The sequence below is a fragment of the Harpia harpyja genome, chromosome Z (assembly GCF_026419915.1).
Source record: "Harpia harpyja isolate bHarHar1 chromosome Z, bHarHar1 primary haplotype, whole genome shotgun sequence".
Lineage (NCBI taxonomy): Eukaryota > Metazoa > Chordata > Aves > Accipitriformes > Accipitridae > Harpia > Harpia harpyja.
The window spans coordinates 37,535,956-37,545,835 of record NC_068969.1 but is presented as its reverse complement, the minus strand read 5'-3'; the positions used below and the strand labels follow the sequence as shown (position 1 = coordinate 37,545,835).

The following is a 9,880-nucleotide window of genomic DNA, read 5'->3' as shown; positions in this document are numbered from 1 at the left end:
TGGGTGTGACCCCTCTCCAGAGTGGTCATGGCATACAGGGCAGAGCATTTCTCTGCCTGCTGCTGTCTGAAAAAGAGCCGCTGCTTTCGGAGGCAGGTCAGCGTCCCAGTCCTCCTTCCCAGCAAAGAAGGGCCTTCTCTGACTCTTGCTGTGCTCCCTTTGTGTCAGGTTGTCCTGAACGTCCAAGCCTGTGTCCAGCAGGCCATGGTAGAGGTGAGACCACGCAGCTTTTGCACGGAGAAGAGCAAGGTATTTTGCTGCAGGTCCAAGCTCGTAGCCTGCTATGGCTCCTGCAGGTGAGTCGGCCTCAGCCCGAAGCACAAGCCACTTGATCTCCACCTCACGATGTGATGGCCGCGCGAAGCACGTGGGTTATGGTGTGGTTCCCACAACAAATTTGCTGCCAGCTTGGTGAGCTCACTGCAAAATGGTCAGATGTTGGGTGGTAGGATAGTCAGTCTGAATTTGAAGCTGTCCTGTGGGCTAGGTTGGGATGTGATTCTCCTCTGCTTCCTTTCAGGAGCATGCTGGGGACGAGAGAGTTGTATCTTTACCCACATGGGAGTACTCCATGGACATGCAGACCTTTTTCTCCCTACAACCCCCGTCGCGCAGTGATTTTAGATATTTGCATGAGATACTCGAGGGCAGACACTTGAAGAGGTGTTGGTCTGGGCGAGTTCTCCCCATTCTCTCTCCCCTTCACCTCCCTCCCCAGGCAATAGTTGCACTGGTAAAACACATGCAGTTTTCATGCTTTATACTGCAGAAATAGATTTATTCCCATGTGGGCTACAAAAATGCCTCTGATGGTAGTGTCTGACTGTAACTTCTGCGCAGACAAACGTTTTTGGCCTAAGCCACTACAGCCTGGTTCAGTGCCCACCAAATTACTGTGTGCGCTCCCACTTACTTCGATGAGCATCTGCTCCGTCTCTGCTGAATTGCCCTTCGTCACTTTTCCAGTGATAGCTACTGAACTTGTTCTGATCAACAGCAAGGAAAGGATTTTGTCCAGATAATCTTTTTCTGTGTTTGAAACAAAAAGCCTAGCATTTTTAGCATGTGAATATGTCGTGGTTTCGGCCCAGCCGGTAACAAAGGACCACGCAGCCGCTCGCTCACTCCCCCCCACCCCCTCCGGTGAGATAGGGAGGAGACGGAGGAGAGAAAAGGAAAAAAACCTGGAACCTCGAGGGTTGAGATAAGGGCAGTTTACTGGGACAACACAAAAAAAAGGTTACAACAACAACAACGGTACTAATGAAAGAATATACAAAAAGAGCGATGCACAGTGCAACTGCTCACCACCCGGAACCCGACACTCCACCACTTCCCCCACCGAAAGTCGAGAGCGTGCTCCCCCAGCCCGCTCCCCATTTATATACTGAGCATGATGTCACATGGTATGGAATAGCTCCTTGGCTAGTTCAGGTCGGCTGCCCCGGCTATGCCCCCCCCACCTCCCAGGTTCCTGTAAAAATTACCTCTATCCCAGCTGAACCCAGGACAGAATCATAGATCATTCAGAGGAAAAATCATCCCTTCTGGACATATATTTCAAAATTTGCAGCATGTTGTAGCTCCACAGACAGTCAAAAAGGAGTTACTGCTAAAATTTCCATGCATGTTGATACCTTTTATTTTCAGCTTTTATTTTTCTTGTGAGTTTACTGTCTTACTGATTTTCTTTTTAACTTTTCTATGCCCTGATAAATGACTTTTCTTCCTTTGGAAGGAGTTTACTTTTAGACGCTTTCAATCTTCGTTTAAAAGTTGGGTTTGTATCCAGATTATTATTCTCATTGATTTCTGTTTCTTCCTCCTCCCAAATTCTTAATAACTTTGTGTCATGTCAGAACAAAAAAATGTTACACATTTGGAGGGATAAATGATACATAGCACTTAGCTGTTTGCTCAGCAGAAGTGGCAGCATTGGTTGTCCGTTTGCTTGTTTATGGTGGGAGCAACATTCTGTAATAGCTGGAACAGCTACTGCCCGAAAAGAGATTGAAAATGCCGTATTTTCATTCCACACACAGAAGTATGGGGCAAAGTGGAAGAGGGAGAGGAGGAAAACCCTTGCAATAAATGTAACCTCCAGTTATTCTCTATCCTTGCTTGCACTCCGCTGCTCTGTAATAACACTGTCATTGGTGACAACCATCCCGTCCCATAGATGGTTTAAATTGTTCTCATCTTCTTCTTGCTTTTTCTGTGTGCCATTTCTCTGGGGGGATTTAACATTAAAATTGTTTAATCAAAACTCAGATTCTCTCCTGATGTTGCAATAGTTTCATTCTCAGCTGGTGGTGCCAAAATTGTTCCCTCCAGGGGAGCAGCCTTTGCGTTAAAGCTGCCCTTCCAGTGTGAAGCCACTGCGTTTTTTGCTAGTACCCAAAAGACAGGGGGAAGGTTGGAAATTTTTCAGTCTTCCAAAATGTGTCAGTAGGAAAATGTACATTGCCCAAAGGCAACCATCCTTGCTTCTCTCCTCACTTACTTGATCCTGCCCTATCAGCCAAACTGCAAAGCTCCCTTCCCTCTGCTTTGAAATCTGAAAGACCTTGTATTTTATCCATTTCCGTCGGGAGCAGCAAACAGACTTTGTGCTCAGGACCTCTGCATGACTGAAGTCCTACATGGCTTTCAGACAAAGCAGCCTCTCTGCTCTTCCAGCTTGCTCTCCTTTCAAAAGGAGACACTTTTGGTTTGGAAAAATATTGGTTGGTTAGCTTTTACAGCTGTGTAAATAAAGAATGAAGAATAAAATCTGGAGGCATAAAAATGACAGGTCAGAAAGTTCTTGTCTTTGGCTCAGGTCTGTTATATCAATGTAAATTGGAAGGGAATCTCTTTCCTCAAATATTTCATTTCCAACCCCAGTGGTAGATACAGTCTACTAACTCTCTGACCAGCTCTTTAAATTAGTATGCTGTTCCCCTTCTTTTGTGTGAATTACTACGAGGACACATTTGTCGTGCCTTTGCCAGCTGAATTGCTCTGCCGTGCATAGCTTGACGTGATACGGCACTTCCAGACGCATGAAATATTTCCATGTTTCTGGTATTTCAGTGAGTCTCTGCATGACAGCACAGAACAAACCTGCCCAAATACGTGGTCCACCAAATTACCAGGCAATTAACTCACTCCAAGTTACTAGTTGTTGCCCCTTGCTCTCCCGAATTATTCCTTCCCCTGTGATGTGGCAGTGCCTTAAGAGCGCCTTTTCTTTGTGCTGCAGTAGTTTGTGACGGCCCCGACATAAAGCACAGGATTCCCACCACTGCTTCCCCCTGCCCTTCCGCCAAAGTCACTGAGTTCACAAGTATACCACTGAATATTGTCTGCCTCCTCAAAATCAATCACTCTCTGCAGAGTCCTCCTCTCTTCAGCCATCATTCCTCCTTTCCCAGATCTTGGCTGACTTCGGACTGTCTGCCGCACAGTGACGTGTTCATCTCTTCCTCACTGCAGTCAGCTCTGACGCGCTCTTGTCTGTCTTTCAGCGAGACAAAGTTGTTTTGTTCAAGATCACGAGGCACTGGGGTTTGAAAGGAATCTCAACGTTCGGTAGCAGGGGGAAAATGGCATTGCTGGGGGCTTGATTTAGGTGTCCTGTGCCATGCCACTGAGGCACCTCAACCAGGGACTGCAGGCCTCCAGCTGCTGCTCCAAAATGATGTGGATCTTGTGTCTGCCAGCCGGAGGTGGGGATCTGGGGTAATACAGGGAAACTGACATATCGGTGATGCCCACCCTTGAGTAGCTGGATCAAAGCATTGGACCTTGTGAGCATGACTCAGTTGCACTCCAGGCGTTCAGACATCCAAGGACAAATCCTGCCCCTCTTTTTTAAGAGATGCTATGACTCGGTTTTGTACCTGAATCCTGACCTGCAGAGAGCTTCTCCAGCCTGGACTCCCTGTAGGCATATGGGTGTGAGCTTTTACGTCCATCCTTGCTGTGTAACCCAGGCATGAGATGCAAAAAGCCTACAGCTCTCTCAAGAGACATTGAAGGAAACCATTTGACTACCTGATTTCTCCCAGAAGAAGGATGTCTCCTTTTTTCCCTTCCCAGTCAGAAGAGGCTCAGTTGGGAGGGACTTCAAGTCCCACACTTCAGTCCATTTTTGCTGGAGGGCATGCCTGGAATGCACAAAACCCACCTCGGAGTGCCTACCTAGTGACCTTCTTCCTGAATCCGAGGGGGCAGTTTCTCTCCTGTCATGCCTGCAGGAAGCACTTCAGTGAAGAAGATTAACATTTTTTTTCCTTTTGTGGCTAGATACCTGGGTGACAGTTATCGACAGCAGGTGTAAGGAAGCAGTTGCTTAGTGTTAGCTTCCTGCTCCAAGTGGGCTGCAGACTGATGCCAGAGGACAACATGGCTCTCTAAGCGGAAGAATATGATCACTTACTTTTTCTCCCTCTCAGTGAATAAACTCTTCTACTTGCCCTTTCCAAAAAGAGAACCATGCTACCTTTCTGATCTTTAATTTCTTTTCATCTCTTTACTAGTTTACCCACTTAATCCAAGGAATCTCCTTACTGCCCTGACATAAGAATAGTTTATTATTGCCTCTAAATGAGTAATTGCTACTTGACTCTGTTGTTGTTGTTGTTGTTTAGTTTCTTTATAGAGTGTCTGAGACAGGGCTAGTTTAAGCGTATAATCCTGGTGGTTATTTTGAAGACTTGCTTGTGACACATGAATTGTCTTCCAGATTATATATTGTAAACTGGCAGTTTTCTGAGTACACTTAGCTGGAAGAAAAACTCATTGGGTCTCATATCTGGTCATTTGAAAATCATAAAATTACTGTAAAAACCCTTCTCTCTTGACTGAAAATTCGTATCTTGTTCATTGTGGCAAAAGCAGATCTTAGGTGAATGTGCTATGCCACGTAACTGATTTGTGAGGGTGACTCAATGAAAAACAAAAAAGCAGCTTGACATATATGGCAATCAGTGTAATGAGCTGAAATTCATGGCAGGAGAGAACATCCTTGCATACGGAGTATTAAGGTGAACAAAAGAAAAGAAGCAAAGAACCATTCTAACAACAACCCCCCAAACATTTGGAAGAAAAACAAACAGCCAAACCCTTTGTGTTGCAAGTTAAGCAAATCTCTGGTAGACAGGATTAGGAAAAAGATTTCCGACAGAAACTGTTTTTGTAGTTACCCACTTTAAAGCTCAGGCACAGCTCAGGCTCCTCTCCTATTGCTGCCTCTGGCCGCTGCAATGCAGCGCTTCCACTTCTGGACCTCGTGACAATTTCTATGTACCCAGACCTGAGCTATTTCCACAGACCTGTCTTGGTTTTGACTCCGTTCAAAGAACATTTTTCATGTCTTCTCACTCAAACTCTTCTTCCCAAATTGAGGAAGAAGCTCAATAGCTTCAACAGCAAAAGAGCTCCTAGCAGCCTGAAACTGTCTTGCTATGAGCATGCCCGGAGCCTAGTGCACGAAATCACCAAGTAAGAGATCTCAAAATAAGTATTTCGTCATAACAAATGTTTGGACATGCTTTGTGGCTGATTGATACATGTCATGAAATAAAACTGCCTTAAATTTTTCGTACACGGTTTTACTTTAAAAAGTTTATCAGCTCCCGTTGGCAATTGCTTTCTGCTCTAAGGGTCTATTTTAAGACTGAACTAGTGAAGCTGCATGTTGCCTTTGCCAGTATTGCTTTCAGCAGACTTTTTTTATCCTGTTCTTTCACATTGCTTCAGGCAGTCTGAGCACTTGAAGATGTCCAGTGCCAGTACAAGATCTGTGTTGCCAAATGAACTCACTGGGGTGCCTCAAACTTCCCTAGCTGCCAGTACCACAAAAAGTGACACAGACTAATGGGTGCAGTGGAGAAATAAACATAAAGGGTTACCACCTCCTTGGCAAAGCTGTTGATGACATGTCACTTGAACCTTGGAAGCTGATTTTCTGACAGATACTCCCACACTTTGTGGGCAGAACTGTCACAGGCAGATCTAGCTGGAGTGAGATGTCGTTCCTTCCTTTTTTCTGAAATTATAATTGTAACTAATATTTCATGTCAGACTTGCTAACCTTGGAAGTTAATGTTATATCTTCCCTTCCATAAGACAAATAGCAATATCGTTTTCCCCAGGTCTTTGCTAGTTTGGAGTAGTGGTGATGCTAGACACTTTTACGCTTGGCACAGTACAAGGATGGGAAAACCCCAGTACATCTGAAAGGACCATTCCTGGGCAACAGCGGCATGAAGGTGGAGATTTTAAAAATGAGGATACGTGGCAGCCTGACTCCTCCAAACTGTGTTGCAGATTGGGTGTCCAAATCTCCCTCACTTAAATTTATAAGGCTGCCTAGACCTTCATAGCATTTCAATATCAGTCTCTCAGAAGTTATAATAGTTGGTATTTGTGAGCTGGTACTAACTGTCTAACGTGGCGAGTGCAATGACACCACTAGCTGGCACTACTTTGCACGACAAAGAGTCACTATATGAAAATATAACCCAGATATGTCACTATTGCTGTGCGATTCATTAGAGGCAATCACGTCAAACTGACAATGTTGTCACAGCTGTTCTGAATTTCTCAGTTCTTGTCTCCCCTTTGCCTTGAATTTCTTTGGTTTTTTTTAAATAGTGGAAAGAACAGTGTATTGAGTACTTGATATTTTGCTCAAGGGAGGATGAAAATACGTAACTTCCGTTTGTTTTTAGTTAAGCCCTATCATCATCCTGTGTGTCTGTCGGAAGAGCATGAGCCATGTCTCTCAAGCTTTTTCTGCCAGAGAATATCAGGTTTCTTTGGGAGAGAGGTGAGAACGATAGTAAGAAACTGATGGATTATTTGGATTTGGGTGGAAAGTCTGTTTCAACAGTTTCTCCGCAGCGATATCATATGGAGCCAGGGCAAAGACTAACGTAACAAGAACAGTAACCACGTTTTTTTCACCTATCAGGATGCGTTGTCCTGAGAGTGGAATGGACGTTGGAAAATTTGCTAAGCATAAATTTATACACAGTGGCAATCCATCAATCTAATTTAAGCTTAATTGTAAAATGCATGGCTTGTGTTACAAGTATTTTGAAATTATGGCCTAAAGAGTTAAAAAAAAAAAAAGAAAGAAAAATTTGTAGTATTTGAAATAGTAGATTAAAATTTTCAGAAGCACTTGAGGAGCTTTTGTCCAAAAGTCTTTCTAACCTACTAAACCACTTGTTTTTAAGAATGTCTTATGTGGATAACCCCCCCACACACACATTTTAGCAAGGAACATTGAGCTGTTCTGTCTCGCTGTTGACAGGCACTTACTGACATTGAAACAAATTTGTGGGAGATTAAAAACAGAAATGATGGATGACCTGTAAAGGAGGTTTAGATGGGTACAAAAGATAAGGCCCCATCTGTACTGTTAATTGATTCTGGAATCACTGACTGAAGTTCAGGAAAACACCTCAAGCTGACTGCAAACCTTCCACTGAATTGAGTGAAGCCAGGTGAATATCACAAGACTGCAAAATTAAGGAGGCAATTCTGAGAGTGGGAGCATTCTGAAAATTGTACTAAGCACTTGTTTCCAGCTGAGAACCAGAAAATATCAGGAAAAGGCTGAAACAGAATTTAGCAGCCATCTTAGTGAAAACTTTGAAAAGGTTGAAATGTGTTGGATGACAGTATCTGCAGATTCTAACTTCATTTGTCTGCAGTGAGTTTGATTAATCCTGTTAGAAGTAGCTGTTTAGGCAGCCTTCTGATGCTATGCAACAGTATCATCCCCATCACACACATGCTTTTCTTTGATGCCTGTTTTCAGAGTAATTTCAGGCGTAAACTGCCTTCAGTAGTTATGTATCAATTTGTCTTTTTAACCTTCACTGTACTGTTTCCTATTCAAAATTCAGATTTTAATAGTGGGAATTAAATGCTAATCCAGAAGTATTTCTAACCTTCAGGATCTTCGATCTATGTAGATACCTTTTGATTTCCAAATTGAGCCTTTGTTATCAGTCTTTAGAATAGAAAAAAGACACCATTATAGGCTCAAATATTATTTAAAATGGTGGTTGGGAAAACACTTACAGATTTTTAAGCAACCAGGCTTAAGCATCTTGCTAGAAAAGCATCTAAGCTAGAAAAAGACAACGCTGGGTTTGGACTAGATCTCTGCCAGAAACCTTCCTTCAGTTTCCGCTTGGTTTAGCTCACAAGCACACCTTCCGAAGGAAAGGGAGGGGGAGCGCGGAGTGTGCCGTGATTTGATCATTAATGGTGAAAAGTACCCTTTAGACACCATCTGCAACGTGCATTTCTATTGACCTGAGAGGAAGTAGTGGGAAAACCAATCAAACCACTGTCCTGGGTCTGGCTGGGATGGGCTTAATGTTCTTCCCAGCAGCCCACAGCGTGCTCTGCTCTGCATTCGTGACTAAAAAGGTGCTGGTAACACACACCAGTGTTTTGGCTAATGCTGGGCTGTGCTTGCACAGCATCGAGGCTTTCTCTGCTTCTCACGCTGCCTCCCCCAGCAAGCAGTCTAGTGGTGGGAAGAGGCTGGCAGAAGGCACAGCTGGGACGGGTGACCTGAACTGGCCAAGGGGTATTCCATATCGTATAACATCATGGTCCGTGGTAAAGACTGGAGGGCTGCTCTTGCCAAAGTAGCTGTTGCTCGGAGACTGGCTGGGCATCAGTCTGCTGGTAGGAGGTGGTGAATGACTGCGTTTGCATCACTTTTTTAAAAAGCCTCTTTCATATTAAATGGTCTTTATTTCAGCCCGTGAGTTTTCACACCCTATGAGCAAGCGGCTACATGGGTGCTTAGCTGCTGGCCTGGGTCAACCCACAGCAACCACACAGCTCGTAGATGAGTGACCTGTTTTGGTTTGGGTTTTTTTTTTGCTTGTTTCCTCCTAAACTTGAAAGCCACAAGAGGATAATTAAAACTTCAATTCCAGAAAAATAACCCATCAAAAAAAATTCTACTGCATATTTCCTAGAACCACCTAGACCCTATTAAGGGACACTTTAGGGAGCACATGAATTATGAATGGCTACCAACTTATTTTCTCGGAACAACAATCTCATTTCTTTCCTTACTGCTGCATAATTTTAGCCGTAGGTGACAAAAATCCTATTGTATTTACGTTAATTACATTGTACACTTACTATCTTCTAACTTATCTTTGCAAGGTCCCCCAAACTCTTCAAAAGTATTAATTTATTTTTCTGCATCTTGCCGGGGAAGGGATGATCTCAGCAAAGCAGAGAGCTGTGAACCGTTTCCAGTTGCCCATCATTCATTCTTCAAGCCAGAGAGTATGCCACGTAAGTTCAACCAAAGACTTCCGTTTGGTATCTTTCACAATCAACCAGGGACTTGATACAAAAAAGGACTCCCTGAAAGTTCCTACTTCAAAAGTTTCAAGCACAGGAGTTTTACCACGGTAGTAGAGACCCTAAAAATAATTCTTGTTGAGCTACCGTGGACTGTAGAAAGGGAAAAGAGTTACCTAGTTCAAGAAATAATTTAAAGTGCATTACTCTGGAGCAGTTACATGGAAATAAAAGTAGGAGTACTCTGTTGACTACTTTGCTCATCAGTGGAGTACTGTGTGCATTTTCATGCATGCAGTAGGCCGGTAAAATGTTCCCTAGGATTCTGTGGAAGCAGGCAAGCACATTAGCTCACTTAACCCACCTTCAGTTGCCCTGCAGCAGGGTTCCCTATTCCACTTGTGTCTTCTCAGGGAGCGCACCAGTGTCTTCTCAGGGTGTGCAAGAGTGTGCTCTAGGAAAGATGCGTAGCGGACAGACCAGCCTGGTTGGTGGTGGGGTCACAGGCTGATGCCCTCTCCCTCCTGCTGCTCCTCAGCTGTCA

At 44.0% G+C, this 9,880-nt stretch overlaps 1 long non-coding RNA gene across 1 annotated transcript; it reads left to right on the top strand.

Moving 5' to 3' along the window:
• Positions 1–252: 252 nt before the first annotated feature.
• On the top strand, positions 253–6,365 carry LOC128137320 (uncharacterized). Its single transcript, XR_008233664.1, has 3 exons — positions 253–296; positions 521–679; positions 5,750–6,365. It is a non-coding gene; the product is annotated as an uncharacterized LOC128137320 (long non-coding RNA).
• Positions 6,366–9,880: the final 3,515 nt, after the last annotated feature.